The sequence below is a fragment of the Dipodomys merriami genome, unplaced genomic scaffold (genome assembly GCF_024711535.1).
Source record: "Dipodomys merriami isolate MVZ:Mamm:240054 unplaced genomic scaffold, mDipMer1.0.p SCAF_107, whole genome shotgun sequence".
Taxonomy (NCBI): Eukaryota; Metazoa; Chordata; class Mammalia; order Rodentia; family Heteromyidae; genus Dipodomys; species Dipodomys merriami.
The window spans coordinates 4,629,627-4,648,455 of NW_027202349.1; the positions used below are offsets into that span (position 1 = coordinate 4,629,627).

The following is an 18,829-nucleotide window of genomic DNA, read 5'->3' on the forward strand; positions in this document are numbered from 1 at the left end:
AATCAAAGCATATCCCTCCCATTGAACTAAACTGAGAGGAGGATCACAAAATCCTGGGTAAAGCAAAGCATTTTTCTGCCTGTTCAACCGAACTGACTTAAGAAACCAACCAAGCCACAGGAAAATCAAACACCACAAGCGGACCAGAGACTCAAACAAAAGGCTGTTTATAGACACAAGGGAGATACAGGATTTTTCCCACCACTCCCAAAATAAAGAACTATTTTATTTCCTTTTTTTGTACATTTTATAAAAATTTTTTTCTAAAACTTTTTTTTTTAATTTTTAATTTTTACCTTTTTTAAAATAAAATGTTTCCTAGTAACATTTTTTCCCTCTTATTATTTTTTTAGAGGTATATGTGTGTATGCGTTTTTCTTTCTTTTTTTTTTTTCTTTTAAATTTTTTTTTGTTTTTTGTTTTGCTCTATTGAATTTCTGATCTTTTTTCTTTCTTTCTTATTCTTTTCCCCTTTTCTTTTCTTTCATTCTCTTTTATGTGAGTTAATTGTTTTTCTGCACATCCTCAGACATGCCCACAGTTGATTATTAGACCTTATCCTTTATTGTGTACACACTTAATCCAAGAATTGATTATTCAGTTCAAAACCTCTTAGACTTAAATTCCTTAATGGCAGTATTACCTCTTTATACCTATATAATATTTTCAGTATTTTTATTTTTAAGTTTTTCACATCTCCTTTATATCCCTCCCCTTCTGCATTATATGCATGTGCTTCTCTGAATATTTCGTTTTGAATCTGCATAATATTTTTAATTTTTACTTTTCTATTTTTTCTGGTCTCTTATTTTTCCCCTTGCTCTTTCTTCTTTTTCTTTTATCTCTACTTTCAACCTATCCCACCTATTTCCTGCTTTGAGATTAGGACTTAAGTTAACTCTCCCTGTGCCTTCCTATTTTATACCCATATCTCTCCCTAACCCTAATAATTTCTCGTTTGTCAAATTCATATTTGTGGTAGTTAGCCCATTTGACGTTGAATAGATGTACCTATTGAACTAAATTGTATCTGCAGACTATTGACTGTGCAAATACAGACTTTGGTTGATGCTTGTCTTAAGTTAGTGTTCTAGCACTAAACTGGTGTTATTTTCATCCCAAATGGGCCGAGTAAGCCAGAAAAAGACAAGAAAAATGGCAAGTCCTGGGTATCTCAACTCCCACTCATGATAATCAGGGGACAGAACAGATAATTAATAATCCAGAGGAGAGTTCCCAATTAGCTCTACAAACAGTGCTGGCAAACATGATAAATGAAAAGATTGAAAATATACAAAGGAGTCTGTATGAGCATGATAGAGAGAGAGAGAGAGAGAGAGGAGACAAACAAAAGTTCAATGGAGGCAAACAAAAGGTCAAAACAGGAAAAGATTGAAAACTTACAAAGGACTCTGTATGAGTGTGATAGGGAGAGAGAGGAGGCAAACCAAAGGTTTATCCAGGAATATTCTGAGCTTAGGAAGCTACTCAAAAACTGATACAGGATTTGGGTGAACAGCTTGAGAATACTTAAAGAAAAAGGCAGGAATGGCATGAGCAGGCTGAGAACACTCAACGAGAACTACAGGAATGGCGTGAACAGGAGGAAGCTAAGCAAAGAGTAATACAGGAATTGAGAGTATACACAATGATCACTAAAGGTATACATGGAATCCATTAACAAATAGCTGAAGAAAGTCAGGGAGACCACCAAGGGAATACTGAATGGAACCCAACCGAAAAAAAGGGAATTTAAGCAAACCATAAACATTCAACTAAGTGATTTGAGAATGAACAATGAACACCAAATTAAGGAAGTAAAAAAGTTCATACAACATCAAAAACAAAGCTTCAACAAAGAATTTGAAGCCATCAAAGCTGACCAATTAGAAGGAAAAGAAATTTTAAAATAGAAAGCCTTGACAGCAGTTTAGACCATGCAGAAGATCGAAACTCGGGGATTGAAGACAGCCTAGATATTATAGAGAAAGAACATACAACCATCCAAGTCAAGTCCAAGAAATATGATAGATCTATCCAACACTTGGAAGACACAATCAGAAGGCCTAATGTGAGGATTATGGGTGTAGCGGAACAGCTAGAAACAGAAGTTAATGGTCTAGGAAATTTGTTTAACAGGCTCCTACAAGAGAACTTCCCAACATGAAAAAGGATAGGCCTATTCAGATACAAGAAGCTTTTAGAACTACAAATAGACCAGACAAGAATAGGACATCCCACCGTCACATTATAATCCACATAGGATGAATTGAGAACAAGGAAAAGGTCCTTAAACATGTCAAGGAGAAAAGATCAATCACCTATAAAAGGAAACAAATTAGAATCACCTCAGATTTCTCAGCAGAGACAATCAAAGCAAGAAGAGACTGGAATGATGTATGCCATGCCTTAAAGACAAACAACCAGCACCCAAGAATACTGTATCCACCTAAACTCTCCTTCATAACTGAAGGCCAAAATAAATCCTTCCATAGCAAAGAAAAATTGAAACAGTACATCTCTGCCAAAACAGCCCTACAAAAGATTCTTAAAGATGTCCTACACATAGAAAACCAACAAGACCACAATAAAGGCCTAGAAACTGCACCCAAACTGAGAATCCAAGAACCATAGGAAGAACCCAGTTTTTGTAGACCCCAACAAGGTGGATAACATGGCAGGAACTCCCAAATACCTCTCAGTCCTATCTCTCAACATTAACGGTCTTAATTCTCCAATTAAGCGACATAGACTGTCTAGTAGGACTAAAAAGTAAGATCCTTCTATCTGCTGCCTTCAGGAGTCACATCCTGCCAGTAAAAACAAACACATTTTCAATGTTAAAGGTTGGAAAAAAAATCTACCAAGCAAATGGCCCCCATAAACAGGCGGGAGTTGCAATCCTAATATCAGATAAAATAGACTTCCAATGAAAATTCATGAGAAGACATAAAGAAGGATGCTACATACTAATTAAGGAATCTCTCCTTCAGGAGGATATTACAATTTTAAATATCTACTCGCCAAACAAGGGAGCATCCAAATTTATCCAAGAAACACTAGTTTCCCTCAAATCCCATAGAGTCCAAAGACATTAATTGTTGTGGATTTAACACACTACTCTCCCCACTAGATAGATCAACTCGGCAAAAACACAACAGAGAAACCCAGATCTAAACAACTTCATAGATCAACTAGATTTAACAGACATCTACCGAATATTTCACCCATCAGCATCAGAGTACACATTTTTCTCAGCAGCACATGAACAGTTTCTAAAATAGACCACGTTTTAGGCCACAATGCAAACTTGTCCAAATTCAGAAACATTGAAGTGATACCGTGCATTCTCTCTGACCACAAGGGATTAAAATTAGAACTCAACACCAAAAGCCACCAAAGAAAGTCCTGTAACACATGGAGCCTGAACAACACACTGCTGAATCATGATTGGGTCATGGAAGAGATTAGACAGGAAATTCAAATGTTCATGCTATCCAACAAAAATGAGCACACAAATTACCAGCTCCTCTGGGACACAGCAAAGGCAGTACTTAGAGGCAAGTTTATAGCTCTGAGATCTTACATCAACAAATTGGAGAGATCTGAAAGTAACAATTTAATGAGACATCTGAACCTCCTTGAAAAAGAGCAGCAAGATATACCCCAATGTAATAGATGGAAAGAAATAATTCTTTCAATTAATTCATTTTAATTAAAATTAAATCAGAAATAAATGAATTAGAATATAAAAAAAACTATAGAAAACATCAACAAGAGAAAGACTTGGTTGTTCGAAAAAATTAACAAAATTGACAGGCCCTTCGCAAATCTTATCAGAAAATGAAGAGAACACACCCAAATAAAACTCAGAGATGAGAATAGAAACATCACCACAGAAACAACCAAGACTCAGAACATTATAAGGGAATATTTCACAAAACTTTATGCTAATAAGTTTGAGAACGTGGCAGAAATGGACCTTTTCCTAGCAAATATTGACATGCCAAAACTAAACCAAGATTAGTTAAAGCATCTTGAGAGGCCCATTTCAAGCATTGAAATAGAAACTGCAATAGAGACCTCTCAGCTAAGAAAAGTCCAGGTCCAGTTGGTTTAGAGCAGAGTTCTACAAGGCCTTTAAAAGAAGAACTCACACAAATACTACTCCAACTCTTCAATGAAATTGAAAGAGAAAGTTCACTACCCAACACATTCTATGAAGCCATCATAACTCTCATCCCAAAATCAGGAAAGGACTCATCAAAGAAAGAGAACTATAGGCCCATTTCTTTCATGAACATTGATGCAAAACTTCTCAAAATTTTGGCCAATCGTCTTCAGAAAATCATACAACACAATCTAACAGGATTCATTTCAGGGATGCAAAGCTGGGTCAATATTCGCAAATCAATTAATATAATTCATCACATCAACAGGGGCATGGATAAGAACCACATGGTTATCTCAATAGATGCAGAAAAAGCATTCGACTAGATCCAAAACCCCTTTCTGATGAAGGTTCTGGAAAAATTAGGAATCCATGGAACATTCCTCAATAGAATAAAGTCTATACATGACAAAACTACAGGCACCATTATACTTAATGGTGAAAATCTAAAGTCATTCCTCTTAACTCAGGAACAAGACAAGGATGTCCACTATCACCACTTCTCTTCAATCTAGTAATAGAATTCCTATCTACAGCACTAAGACAAGATGCAAAGATAAAAGTGATCCAAATAGGGAAAAAAGAAATAAAACTCTCCCTCTTTGCAGATGACATGATCTTGTATTTAAAGAATACGATAGACTCCACTCCCAAATTACTGAAGTTGATTCCAAACTTTGGCAAAGTACCGGGGTATAAAATTAAACCCCCAAATCAATGGCTTTTCTGTATGGCAATAATGAGTAAAGTGTTGCTGAAATTAGGAAAGCAACTCCATTTGTAATAGCCCCACAAAAAATAAAATACCTAGGAATTAACTTAACCAAAGAAGTGAAGGTCATTTATGATCAAAACTTTAAAAACTTGAAAAAGGATATAAAAACAGAACTAAGAAAATGGCGAAAATGCCCATGATCCTGGATTGGAAAGGTTAACATCGTGAAAATGGCAATACTTCCCAAGTCTATCTACAAATTCAAAGCGATGCCAATCAAAATCCAACCTCATTCTTCAAGGAAATAGAAGAGGCAATCCAAAAATTCATATGGAACAATAAAAGACCCCGAATAGCAAAAACGCTCCTCAATTGAAAGAACACTGCTGGGGAATATCAATACCAAATTTCATACTCTATTATAAAGCCATAGTAATCAAAATAGCATGATAGTAGCACAAGAACAGACCTCAGGACCAGTGGAATAGAATTGAAAACCCAGAAATGAACCTACAGACCTATAGCCATCTAATGATAAGGGAGCTAAAAAGATAGAATGCAAGAAAGTCTTTTCAGTAAATGGTGATTGCAAAATTGGTTAACTACTTGTATAAAACCAAAGCTAGATTCTTATATATCACCGTGCACCAGAAGCAACTCCAAATGGATCAAAGACCTTGGAGTCAAAGCAGACACTCTAAAAACATTACAGGATGGAATAGGAGAAACCCTAGGTCTCCTTGGCGCAGGCCAAAATTTTCTTAATAGAGATCCAGAAACACAACAAATCAAAGAAGGTTTGGACAAATGGGATTGCATGAAGCTGCAGAGCTTCTCTATGGCAAAGGACATAGCTAGCAAGATCAATAGAAGTCCCACAGATTGGGGGAAGATCTTCACTAACCATACAACGGACAAGGGTCTCATATCTAAAATATACTTGGAGCTCAAAAAATCAAACCCCCCAACAACAAATCCTCAAAGAAACAACTGCCCAATAAATAAGTGGGCTAAAGACTTAAAGAGAAACTTCTCTGAAGAAGAAAGAAGGATGGCCAATAGACACATGAGGGAATGCACAACCTACCTAGCCATAAAAGAAATGTAAATCAAAACAACATTGAGATACCACCTTATCCCAGTTAGAATGGCAAAAATCAAGAACTCTAACAACAACAGATGCTGGAGGGGATGTTGATGGGACTGTAAACTTGTTCACCCACTTTGGAAAGTAGTATGGAAGTTCCTGAAAAGACTCCACATAGAGCTCCCCTCTTACCGAGCAATCCCACTTTTGGGCATTTACCCAAATGTTTAGAAACAAGACCACACTAAAGCTGCCAGCACAACTATGTTTATTGCAGCATTATTTACCATAGCTAAGATATGGAACCAACCCAGATGCCCCTCACTAGAAGAATGGATCAAGAAAATGTGGTATATATACACAATAGAATTCTCTGTCTCCATCAGAAAGAATGACATTGCCCCATTTGTTAGGAAATGGAAAGACTTGGAAAAAATTATATTAAGTAAGCCAAGCCCAAAGAAACATAGGTCCCATGGTGTTACTTATTTGCCATATCTAGTATATGTCTGAGTCAAGCAGAAAAGGTCAGATAAGGTGATGTTAGGGAAATGAACCCTAAGATATGTATTCAAATGTTCTTTTTCTTTCATGTGATTGTTTCTAATACATTTATAAGATTATTTCTTTGTTGCTTTGTATGTCCCTCCCCCACAGTATAACCCCGGCTTTCACTGTATTTGATGTCGGTATAATTTGTAGAGGGGAAGGGGAAAAACAAGTCCTTTAAATAAGAATACAGGTGGACCCGTTGCAACAATGACAAGTACAAGTTGTTATGTCGAAAATGAACTTTACAACTTTGGTAGGGGGGCAGGGAGGGCTGGGTGGGAAGGAGGTGGAAGGATGGGAAGGGATGGGAAGGTGGAATAAAAATGTTTTTTTTTCATGTTGTTTCTAACACATTTATAACATGATTTGTTTGTTGCTTTCTATGTCCCTTCCCCACAGTCTAACCCCTGGTTTCACTGTATTTGATGTTGGGATAAGTTGTGGAGGGGAAGGGAATAAAACAAATAATTTAAATAGGGATACAGGTGGACCCTTGCAACAACGATATGTACAAGTCATTATGTTGAAAAATGAACTTTACAACTTTGGCCTGGTGGAGGGGAGGCCGGGGTAAGGAGTAGGGGGAGAGTAGGCGGAGGTGAGGGGTTGGGGGTGTGAGATGGGAAGAGATGGGAAGGAAACAAAGAGGAGGCAACAATTCTTGCTAAGAAATGTACTCATTATCTTGCCCAAGTAACTGTAACTCCTTTGTATGGTATTTTCACAATAAAAAAATCGTAATTTTTAAAAAATAAATAAAATAAAAAAATAAAAAACAAATAATATAAGGACCTAGGAAAAAGGAATCTTAAAGTTTTACTTTATGGAATGTAATCTGAAAGGACACATTTATGAATGAACCTATATATTGTAAATCAATGTAGACTTCAACGTATTATATATAGAAGACAATGAAATATATTATGGACTTTATACAAACATAGATACTTTTTTTAGACAAGCACCAGGAATATCTTTAATTTCTATACTATTCATTTCAACCATAAGTTAAAATTTAAAAAACTCTCAACCTCTGCAGCAATCATTATAGATGCATACAAACAACTCGAATACATTTTGATATCAAAGTCTGGCAATTCACGTGGAAGAATACTATGGAATCCATGAATTTTTAAATTAAGATATTGCTGTTGCTTTGTATATGAAAATATGTTGTAGGTACACAAAGGATGGACTGGCACTTTTGAAATTTAAGAAACTTAACCAAACTCCTATGTAGGAGAACAATTTGTAGAGCCATCCACAATTTCAAAGAGGTAGTGATACATACTTATCCTTTTGGCAATATCAAATGAAGTTTCTTCCAAGTTGTTCTTCAGACCCGGTTTGATATAATGTTTCAACAGAAGGAGATACAGCATATCTTTGCTATTTCTATTCCCAGCAGCAAGATGCAAGGGTGTCAAGAGACCTTTAGTTTGGGGATTGGTATCTTCATCATGATGAAGTAAGAAAGAATCCATTCTGGTGTTATTCCACATATAAGCACTGTGCAGGGGTGCCAAGCCATTCAGAGTTATTGCATGAATATCTGCCTTGAGCTACCAACTCATGGACAATGTCTAAATGTCCACTCTAGGCTTCCCGATGAAGAGGGGTATACTTACCTCATCCCTAGTATACATATGAGTGGCCTTTTGGGAAAGTAGTCTCGGAACTCTAATAAGTCGATTAATTTCGGCATCCCAAAGAAGAAATTTGCATGGATTCTTCTCCATTATTTTCTTGCAATTGATACCATTCCTCACGTTTTCATCTTGTTCCTTGTCTTCATCAGAATTGCCTAACCAGAGACTTTGAGTAATAGTGGGAATGAGGTGTCCATGTATTTCCCCAGTAGCTCACGTTGGTTGACATGGTCAGAAAATCCGGTGAATTTTCTGCATATGTTTTTCACCATGATTTATTTTCTCTTTTTCCATTTTTACTATTCTAAATTATTCTAACTGGATAGTAGTGAATTGATATTCACTCCGTATTCAAATGCACAGACTGAAAATGAGGACCAGTGGTGTCTTCATGTGCAGCTTATTCTAGGAAGGAGAAAATAGGAAACAATGCCTTCTATGTATATGATTTGGGAAATACTATGATATAGTGTAAGAGAACTTACTATTCAATATATGAGCTTTAAGAGCTTTCTAATAGATCCATTTTTTATTGGTACCCAACATTAGAAAAAAAATGTATAATACAGTAGTAAAATAGAAGTCCTTTGCATGACTATTTAAATTCCTTGTTTTTTTAAAGACACTTGTTTTCATCTAAAAAAGTTGGCCTATCTACTGTTTTCAAGTGATTTTGATGATTGAAGATGCTTAATGAGAAGTCAAAATGTATTAGTATTCCTTTGATATCAATTAAATTTCATTTTTTCTTCTTGGAGTATATAATGATCGAAGCAATATTTCAGAATCAGCAAGTAATAGTTCAGCATCATGTTTCCAATGCAAGTGGATCACCAGTAAGTAATCCTCGATACCATTTTCCTCAAAGTTTTTTTTCACAGATACAATCTGCCTGCCTTCTCTAGCAGCTTTCCTAGCCTGGACCTTTTCTTTCATTGTGCAGGAAAAGTGTGATTCAACTGATTTCAGTCATATTTGTTCCTAGAGTTATCAAGGATTTAGATTCTTTTTTAAAAAAAACATTACTTGTGGGGCCTGAACTCTGGGCTTTGGCACTGTCCTTGAGCTCTTCAAATCAAAGCAAGCGCTCTACTACTTGAACCACAGAATCACTTCTGTGGTTCTGTTTATGTGGTGCTGATATGGGAAATGATAGAGCAGAAAGTGAAATAATGCAACCAAAAATATAAAAGCAAAATAAATTAGGACAATTATGGAGCAACCATATTGTCTATGAAAATCATGAAAGAGAGAGAGGAAGAGAGATACAGATGTGCAATGACCTAGCTATCCACAAAATCAATGCTTCTGATCTATTTATAAAGCAGTTTTATTGTTTTATTTGTTAAAAGAGATGGAAATAGAATTTATGTATTTACTTGAAATTAGCACATACATTTTTAGTCACCTACATAAAGAGACATAGCTTTGACTAAATTACAGACAAGAATCTTAATCCTTGGGCTGGGAAGGTGATAAGTGGTAGAGTGTTTTTCTTGTAGCTTACTACAGTGCGGACACTACTTTCCAAAAAGGCCACTCATGAATACTAGGGATGAGGATGAGTATACCCCTCTTCATCAGGAAGCCTAGAGCGGACACTTAGACATTGTCCATGAGTTAGTAGCTCAAGGCAGATATTTATGCAATAAATCTGAATGGCTGGACACCCCTGCACAGTGCTTATATGTGAAACATATTGCAGCACACACACACACACACACACACACACACACACACACACACATCATCATCATCATCATCATCATCATCAGATTTCTTCTTAAGTATTTTTGTGTATGATCTTAAGAAGAAATTTACATTACTAATTTGAATTTCTGAGAGAAGAGTATAATCAGTGTACATCTTGCTTCTATACTCTCAATATTTAATTGCTATCGAAGTATATGCAATAGATAAGTATAGGAAAAAGTAGGAGCCACACTGGTGGTTCATGTCATTATTCCTAGCTAATCAGAAAGATGAAATCTGATGATTGTGGTTTGAAACCAGACCAAGAAAAATAGTCCATTAGATTCTGGTTTGAAAGTAACCAGCAAAAGCTAGAAATGGAGCTGTCTTACAAGCAGTAAAATGCTAGCCTTGAGAAAACTAAAACAAAAAAATAACAAATTCTGGGACAGAGCTAGGCCTTGAGTTCAAGCTCTAGTATTAGTATTTAACTAATGAAGGAATGAATTAGTTAATTAATTACCTAAAATAAAATAAGTGGTGACATGTGGAGGGGCAGGTAAAATGTAACAACCCTGGTGACTGGAATATGTATTATTTTGTAATAAGACAAATTATAATTTGTCCTAATCACTCATATTTTATTTGAACTTTTTTGTACAATAAACTCTGAATTTGGCATGCGTGTATATGTGTACATGTGCACACATATGTGTTTAAGTGTGTGTGTGTGTGTGTGTGTGTGTGTGTGTGTGTGTGTGTGTGCTGTTGCAATGTTGCTTGCAAATATGAACAGGGTGAGGCTGAAAAGAGCTGTGTTAAAATGTTTTTTAAAATGTTTTTTTATTTATCAGTGTTCTGTCCTGTCATTTCAGTGGAAACACCCTTCTGTACATTTTATTTGTTAATAACATCATCATAATCGAAGCAATTACAACATTAAGTTAGATAAAAGAGATCATTTTCAGCGTTTAGTATGTGTTAGGTAAAAAGATACACATATAATTGGGTAGTAAGTTATGACTGTCAGTTCAAAATATGTATTTGACCTCTTAAATTGATTATATTTTTAAGAAATACTCATGGAGTGATTTTGACCGACTTGAACAAGTATTACTCTCTGGTTATTTCTGTGAAACTCAAGGTAGGTAAACTCCGGATTTCTGTTAAAAATAACTTTCTTTGTAAGATCGTATCTATTCACACTAAGATAATAAAATCCGTATTTTTAAGGTTTGAATATCCCATCATATTGACTGAAAATCAGTATTGTGGCTATGCGTGTTAGATATATATTTCAAAAACAAAAACAAAAACATGTGTCACCTCCAGATTGTGGATGCATTTGAAGTTTGTACATACAAAGGTTTCTTCATTAATAGTTCTTTTGTGGGAGTAACTATCACAACTTTAACAAATAAGGCTTTTCGAATATCTTTTCCAATATAAATAACATCCCAGAGCGAGTTTTGCAATTTCTGAAAAACATTTAAATATTTTACTATTATTTTAGTTCATTGACTATACAGCTAAAGACATTTCTGAAATAAATATTGTTAAGATCTGAAAATGTAAGTGGGTATATAGGCTTTTCATGCATCATTTCATGAAAAGCCAGTTTTTATGAAACTAAAAGAAATAGAATAAAAGAATGTAAGTGAATTGGGTAACCTAATTATTAGTATAATTATATTTTCTATTAGCACAGTCCTTTGAATGTAGATGATGCAGTTAAATTATTTTTTGTCTCACTGTGCTTGTTATTTTTAGATTATTTGTAGTTATAAGAATGAATTTGTAGTATAAATAAAGGTCTTTTAAAATGATTAGGATTAATCTTGTGTTTTGTATTCTACTCCCATGAAAATGAGTTATGATCAAGTGTTAATAGTTTATAATTGAATCTTCAGCATCATAAGAAATTTTGAAAAATTTGGTAGTATTGATGTCTTTTTTGTGGGGGCGTTCGGTAGTGGGGCCTGAACTCTGGGCATTATCCCTCAGCTCTTCAGGTCAATTCTAGCGCTCTACCACTTGAGCCACAGCGTCATTTCCAGCTTTTTTCTTTTTGCCTTTGTGGTGCTGAGGAATTGAACCCAGGGCCTCATTCATGAAAGGCAAGCGCTCTACCACTAAGCCACCTTCCCAGCCCTTCATGTCTTTTTAAACCAATAGTATTCACAAAATGGAGAGTCTTTAATTCATACTTAGGCCTTGATGTCTATGATTTTAAACCTCTCATTCCTAACATTAATGATAGGTCAGAGTGCATTTTTGGTTATAGGAAAGATAAAATATTTATCTAGGGTCAAAGGTGATTTTTATATCAGTCTTGCTTTAATAGCATTTTAAAGTAGTACCTTTCTCTCAAAATGTTGGGTATAAAAAGCAATCAAAATACTTCTAATGGTAAACAACTTAGTTGAGCTACAATGTGGAAATGATTGGTCCATAAGACCTGCAGTCTGTTTCCATCAGGAATTATGGAGGTCATTCTTTCAGTAAGACAGTGTTAAATAGAGATAGGGTCCCCAGGCAGTTCAGTGTTTAGTGAAGGGTTAAAATATGATTTCTACTATTTTGAGCTAGAAATCAAGAATGTTATACTTTAGCAGTTCTTTTCACAAGGGAGGTATGCATTGATTATGAACTTTGAGTATTCATATTACAGTTCCCTATTTTCTAAGATAAAGTAAAATATTATGAGTGTACACAATAATTCTGGGAAATTTTCCTAGAATTTGTAGCCTAAGTGCTGGTATTTTAGTCATAAAATAGAATGAGGATAATTGATACAGTGGGAGATGAACCTCAGGCTAACACCATGTCTGCAATGTTGTACTAGTAATTCCAACTCTGAAGACTTCAATATAATCATCTGAGAATTAAAAATGTAAGGAGCTCCACTTCATGCAATTATTGTGAGGATTAAATTATATACCATAGGTAAAGTACTTGGAAAAACAATCAATTAGCATTTGGCACATTCTACCTGTTATTTTATCATGTGATGAAATCAAGCATTTTTACTGTGATTTTATATGTGCAATGTGATGTATTGATATGCATTGCATTGATCACTTTTCTGTCACTATGAGGAAAATACCTGCAAAGAAAATTTCTGAGGAGGAAACTATTATAATGACTCATGGCTTAAGAGAATTCAGTTTAAGATCAAATGTCTCCATTGTTTTTAATCATGTTTTTATTATCTTAACTAGTTGTACACGGGAATTTCCATTCAATAAATGAGTTTTTTAAGTATAATGGATCTTTATATAACTTTTCCTACCCTTCCAAACCTCACCCCACTTTAATTTTTTCTAGTTTCATATTATTTCCATTGAATATAATGTCTTCACTGTTACTCCATAACTCTTTTTATTCCTTCCATTTGACTTCCCCTCACATCTTCCAAGTGATTGTTTCTTGGTATTCAATTTTTGGGATTAAAATTCAATTTTATAAGAAATTACACCTTTTAAATATTGCTCTGAAAAATGAAAGCTTTGGTTAATATTGTTGTTTAACTTGCATATAATTCTGGCTTCCAAATACGAGACAGAACATGGGTCCTTTGTGTGTCTGGATCTGACTTCATTTACTTAACATATTTTTAGATCTATCCATTTCTTTGCAAATAATGTAACAGTCCTCATAATGGATAGGTGCAATACAATTGTGTATATATGACACACTTTCTCCAATCATCCTTCTGCCAAAGGGCATCTTGGCTATGGTGAATAGTGCAGTAATGAAGATGATTGTGAAAGTGATTTTACTGTAACCTTTTAGAAGAATTCATCATTATCTTTCTGGGAGCAATCCTATAGCCAGTTTTTTAGAATAAGCACATCCTTCCCTTCATCTCCATCACAACGTATTGCAAATCCTCAAAAACAAACTACCCCATACAGGTCTCAATAAGCTAAAACCACACTGTGCCCATATTCTTTCAATACATTTTTAATAATTACATAAATTTAGTGAGAACGTTCTATGTACTTTCCTAATGTGGGAATGAGAGACATAAAAACAGTGTAAAAGTAAGAAATATGCATTTTAATTAGCTATTATCATATTTAAAATCTTTTTCAGCTCTAACTCATAGCCTCACTTACTATTCTTTTAATCTTTATTTGATTACTTCATCTAGCCCCTAAATTATAACAGGTGAGTTAAATAAAGACAAAAAGTGTGGTTTGATTTTGACACGCATGTGCGAGGATGTACAATATGGGTAAATAGATGGATTGGAATTAATAGCAATTATCCATTTTGTTAAAGTAGAGATGGTTTTCCCAAACTGATTCATATTTCATTCAACAAAAAGAAACGTGTAACAATTCCCTTTGTTTTCCTCCTCATTAACTTTTGTTTCCATTTTATTTTATAATGATGATTTCATATATGTACTGTAGATACAAAAATATGTTAAACTATTTCTATCCGTATATATTGATAAATACACACATACATATATTACACAGGTTACAATGATAATTATAACTTCTGTAACTATACAATTTACTAAATTATTAAAAACATCGATGGCTCATGCCTGGAATCCTGGTTACTCGGGAGGCTGAGATCTGATGAACATGGTTTAAAACCATCCTGGGCAGGAAAGTACATGAGCCTCTTATCTCCAAACAACCAACAGAAAATCAGAATTGGAACTGTGGCTCAAAGTAATAAAGTGGTAGCCTTGAGAGAAAAAGCTCAGGGACATCACCCGGGCTCTTAGTTCAAGAACTACAATCTACCCAAAAAAATTATTTAATTTACACCTGTGTAAGTAGAGTATTTCCATCACACAAATGTACATCCATGCTCATTTGCAAGGTAACTCTGTTTTGTCTGAAGTACCAATAAATATTATCACTTAAGTAGAAAGCATTGGAACATAGGTTCATTCTGTCTCTCTCATGGAGTTTTCTCGACTCAAATACTCAAGTGTTACAATTATTCCAATTATTTAAAATCATAGCTTTTATCTTTAATACCCCTAATATTACAGTTTGAATTCAGTGTCTTGTGCCCCCTAAATAGGTGTTCTTACCACTTTGTCATGTGTCCAGCCCTAAATTATCAAGATTATTTTTTCAGATAGAAACTGGCTTCCTACTTGTGTATGATCTTGGCCACAGTCCACTTTATGTTATTCTTCCTGCAATTTAGAATAATAAGTGCATGGTATTATGTACAGATCTTTCTGTCTAGTCTGGGCTTTAGCCACTGTTCTCACAACAGTGCACTCCCATGTAGTTAGGATTTTCAAAAGTTTGTCATAGCTGATTTTTTTTTAAATCTTTTCATTTCCTGCAGGTTCTTGAGTACTGAATTAATTTGTGTTTTCTTGTGTTGTTTTGTTTCATTTGAATGTATGTATTGATTTGTTCCTTACTTTTCCTTTTGTTTATTTCCCTCAAGTTCTTACCTAAAGTGCTGTGAAACCAATTCTTCTTTCTCAAAATAGGGTGAACATTATTTATTCCAAAGAAATTTCAGTAACATTTAAACACCTTCATATCTATGAATGGTATACAAATGCTAAACGCTGAGAAGGGTGTTTTTACTTTCACGGTAGTCTTTGTCATACACAGATCATGAAATATATGAAGATAATATAACTACAGATGCATGCCAAGAGGAGAAAACCTTATTATTAATTGTTTGACAGAAGCTTCCCTTCTAGTGAAAGAAATATATTACTTGATGCAGGATTTCACAAAATCATATTGCTAGGAGGAACCTAAACAATCATCTAATACTGTAGACTTGAGAGTGATGACTTGACTACCTGAATAATTTACTTTTGGGTCAAATAAAAGCAGGCTTCCAAAATGAGAGTAGATTTTAGAGAAACATGATGAATTTTATGTAAATAGGTCCTTAGCTGATTTTGTTAATTTGTGACCTAATACAGGGAAATAAAGTACAGCAAGGTAAAAATTAAAGAATTTCACATTGAAATACTCATTTGTGTGTGTGTGTTCATGCGCATGTGAGTATGCAAACTCATATGTGCATGTGCTCATGCATGCATTCATCATTCTTGAGGCTTGATAGTGCCTGGGATATATTCCTCAGCTTCTGTGCCCAAGGATAGTGGTCTACCACTTCAGCCACTTCTGTTTTTATTTTTAGATAATCGCTTGTATTTTCATGATTGGACTGGCTTTGAACAGTGGTCATCAGATCTCAGACTCCCTAGTTGCTAGCTAAGCTTATTCAGCCTCTGAGTACCTAGTTAAAATTCTGGGTGTCCTCTATGCTTCACTGCTCTTTTATTCATTTCCTGAGGTAATCACAAGCCTAAGTTATATATATATATATATATATATATATATATATATATATATATATATATATATATATATGTCTAATTGCTTTAAAAATAGTTACTGCTTGGTACCAGGGGTTCCCATCTATACTCTTACCTACTTAGGAGGCTTGAGAATAGAACCCAGGCCAAAAGTTTAGTGGAATTCCTTCTCAATCTACAGCTGGGTGCATTGGATCATTTCCAACATCCTTAACTATCTAGTTACTAACATTGGAAGGACTGCGGATCCAGGCCAGTCAAGGTAGCAGGCTAGACAAGTTGGTGTTCATGTCAGATGCCATTGATGATGGGAAGGCTAAAAGGACAGATCAGGTGCATGTTCTTGTGGAAAGAAAATCCCTATCCTAAAATTAACCACTGATATGATGCTGGCCTAGAAAGAAAAATATACTCCAGTTTGAAATACCCACAATTTCCCACAACCAAATTAAGTATATACATGAACAATCAAAAACTTAGTACAATCTATTCTTTAATATCAGCTTTATCTGATTATCATATGATGTGACAGAAGAGTTTCTTCATTAAACTTATGATAATTTAAAAAGTCCTAGAAAATTCTTTCACACTTATTAAGTGCAAATGAATGGCAAATTTCTTCATTTCTTACATATTTGACTACCACTATAAATTCGTCTTATGATTATTATTAATAGTAATATATTCTGATTTATTACTTTACTTTGTAATAGTTTTTAAACTTTTTTGCTTTTCTGCTAAAGTTGAAGTATTTAAATAGTATCATCAAAGTATATTCCTTGCATATTTAGGGAAGATTTTTAGAAAGTTTTTAACCAATGGCTTCTAAGAATTCTTAATTGGTATATATATATATATAGAGGTTTATTTTAAATTTCAATTAATTTTATTGTATTGGTAATGTACAAAGGAGTTAAAGTTACATAAATGAGGTAATGAATACATTTCCTAGGGAAGGAACATTGTTATATCTTCCATCGATATTTTTGTACACTCAAAACAAGAACCACTGATACTTTTGCTGTTGCTATTGATCAATGGGTTGATATACAAAGGGTTTACACTCAATTAAGTCAACTAAAGAGTACACTTCATTTTATTTTCTAAATTTCATACTTTGTGCTTAAATGTTTTCATTTGTTTCTTTAGGATAATTCATTTTTTTCAGAGTTGTAGAATTAGTTTATTTATTTTTGCATGATTTTTACACATGTAAATTATTCAGACATGTATTTTGCTTTTATAATATTTAACATGTGACTATTTAAAAATTGTTTTCTTAATTTTTATAATGTTAATGATGTTAAATAAATTTATTTTCTTATACTTATGAACATATTTGTCCAGGTAACAAATACTTACTGTATTTTCAGGAAGCACATACTTTATTAAGAAAGGCTTGTTGATGTGATGAATAATATTAATTGATTTGCGTATATTGAACAAGCTTTGCATCCCTGAAATGAATCCTGTTTGATCATGGTGTATGATTTTTTGGATGAATTGTTGAAGTCGATTGGCCAAAATTTTGTTGAGAAGTTTTGCATCAATGTTCATCAAAGAAATGGGTCTATAGTTCTCTTTCTTTGATGAGTCCTTGCCTGGTTTTGGGATGAGGGTTATGATGGCTTCATAGAATGTGTTCGGTAGGGAGCTTTCTCTTTCAATTTCATTAACAACAACAGATGCTGGAGGGGATGTGGACAGAAAGGATCCTTACTTCATTGTTGGTGGGAATGTAAACTTGTTCAACCACTTTGGAAAGCAGTATGGAGGTTCCTCAAAAGACTTCACATAGATCTCCCCTATGATCCAGCAATCCCACTTTTGGGCATTTACCCAAATGTTTACAAACAAGACCACACTAAAGCTACCAGCACAACTATGTTTATTGCAGCATTATTTACCATAGCTAAGATATGGAACCAACCCAGATGCCCCTCAGTAGATGAATGGATCAAGAAAATGTGGTATATATACACAATGGAATTCTATGCCTCCATCAGAAAGAATGACATTTCCCCATTTGTTAGGAAATGGAAAGGCTTGGAAAAAATTATATTAAGTGAAGTAAGCCAGGCCCAAAGAAGCATAGGTCCCATGGTTTCCCTTATTTGCAATATCTAGTATAGGTATGAGTCAAGCAGAAAAGGTCAGATAATGTGATGTTAGGAAAATGAACCCTTAAATATGTATTTTAATGTTTTCGTTTCCTTCATGCATATGTTTCTAACGCATTTATAAGATTATTTCTTTGTTGCTTTGTATGTCCCTCCCCCACAGTGTAACCCCCGCTTTCACTATATTTGATGTCAGTATAACATGTGGAGGAGATGGGGGCAAACAAGTCGTTTAAGGATTCAGGTGGACCTGTTGCAACAATGAGAAGTACAAAATGTCATGTCAAAACCAGCTTTACAATGTCGGTGGGGGGGGGGGACGGAGGTATAATTGGGTGGGGGGAGGGGGGAGGCTGGGAAGGGAGGTGAAGGGTAAACAAAGGAGGAGGCTGCAATGCTTGGTAAGAAATGTATGCATTATCTTGCCCACGTAATTGTAGCTCCTCTGTACAGTATGTTCTCAAATAAAATAAAATAATATTTTATAAAAAAAAAAAAGAAAGGCTTCATTACTT

At 34.6% G+C, this 18,829-nt stretch overlaps 2 long non-coding RNA genes across 2 annotated transcripts in view; both read left to right on the forward strand.

Moving 5' to 3' along the window:
• LOC138814948 (uncharacterized) overlaps positions 1-8,825 on the forward strand; it is a 28,487-nt gene extending 19,662 nt beyond the window's left edge. The window contains exon 3 of the long non-coding RNA XR_011368131.1: positions 8,797-8,825. This is a non-coding gene — a long non-coding RNA (uncharacterized lncRNA). The remainder of the gene's footprint in view (positions 1-8,796) is intronic.
• Positions 8,826-8,936: 111 nt separating this feature from the next.
• LOC138814952 (uncharacterized) lies at positions 8,937-18,588 on the forward strand. The gene is made up of 3 exons (XR_011368132.1): positions 8,937-9,010; positions 10,941-11,010; positions 18,478-18,588. It is a non-coding gene; the product is annotated as an uncharacterized lncRNA (long non-coding RNA).
• Positions 18,589-18,829: the final 241 nt, after the last annotated feature.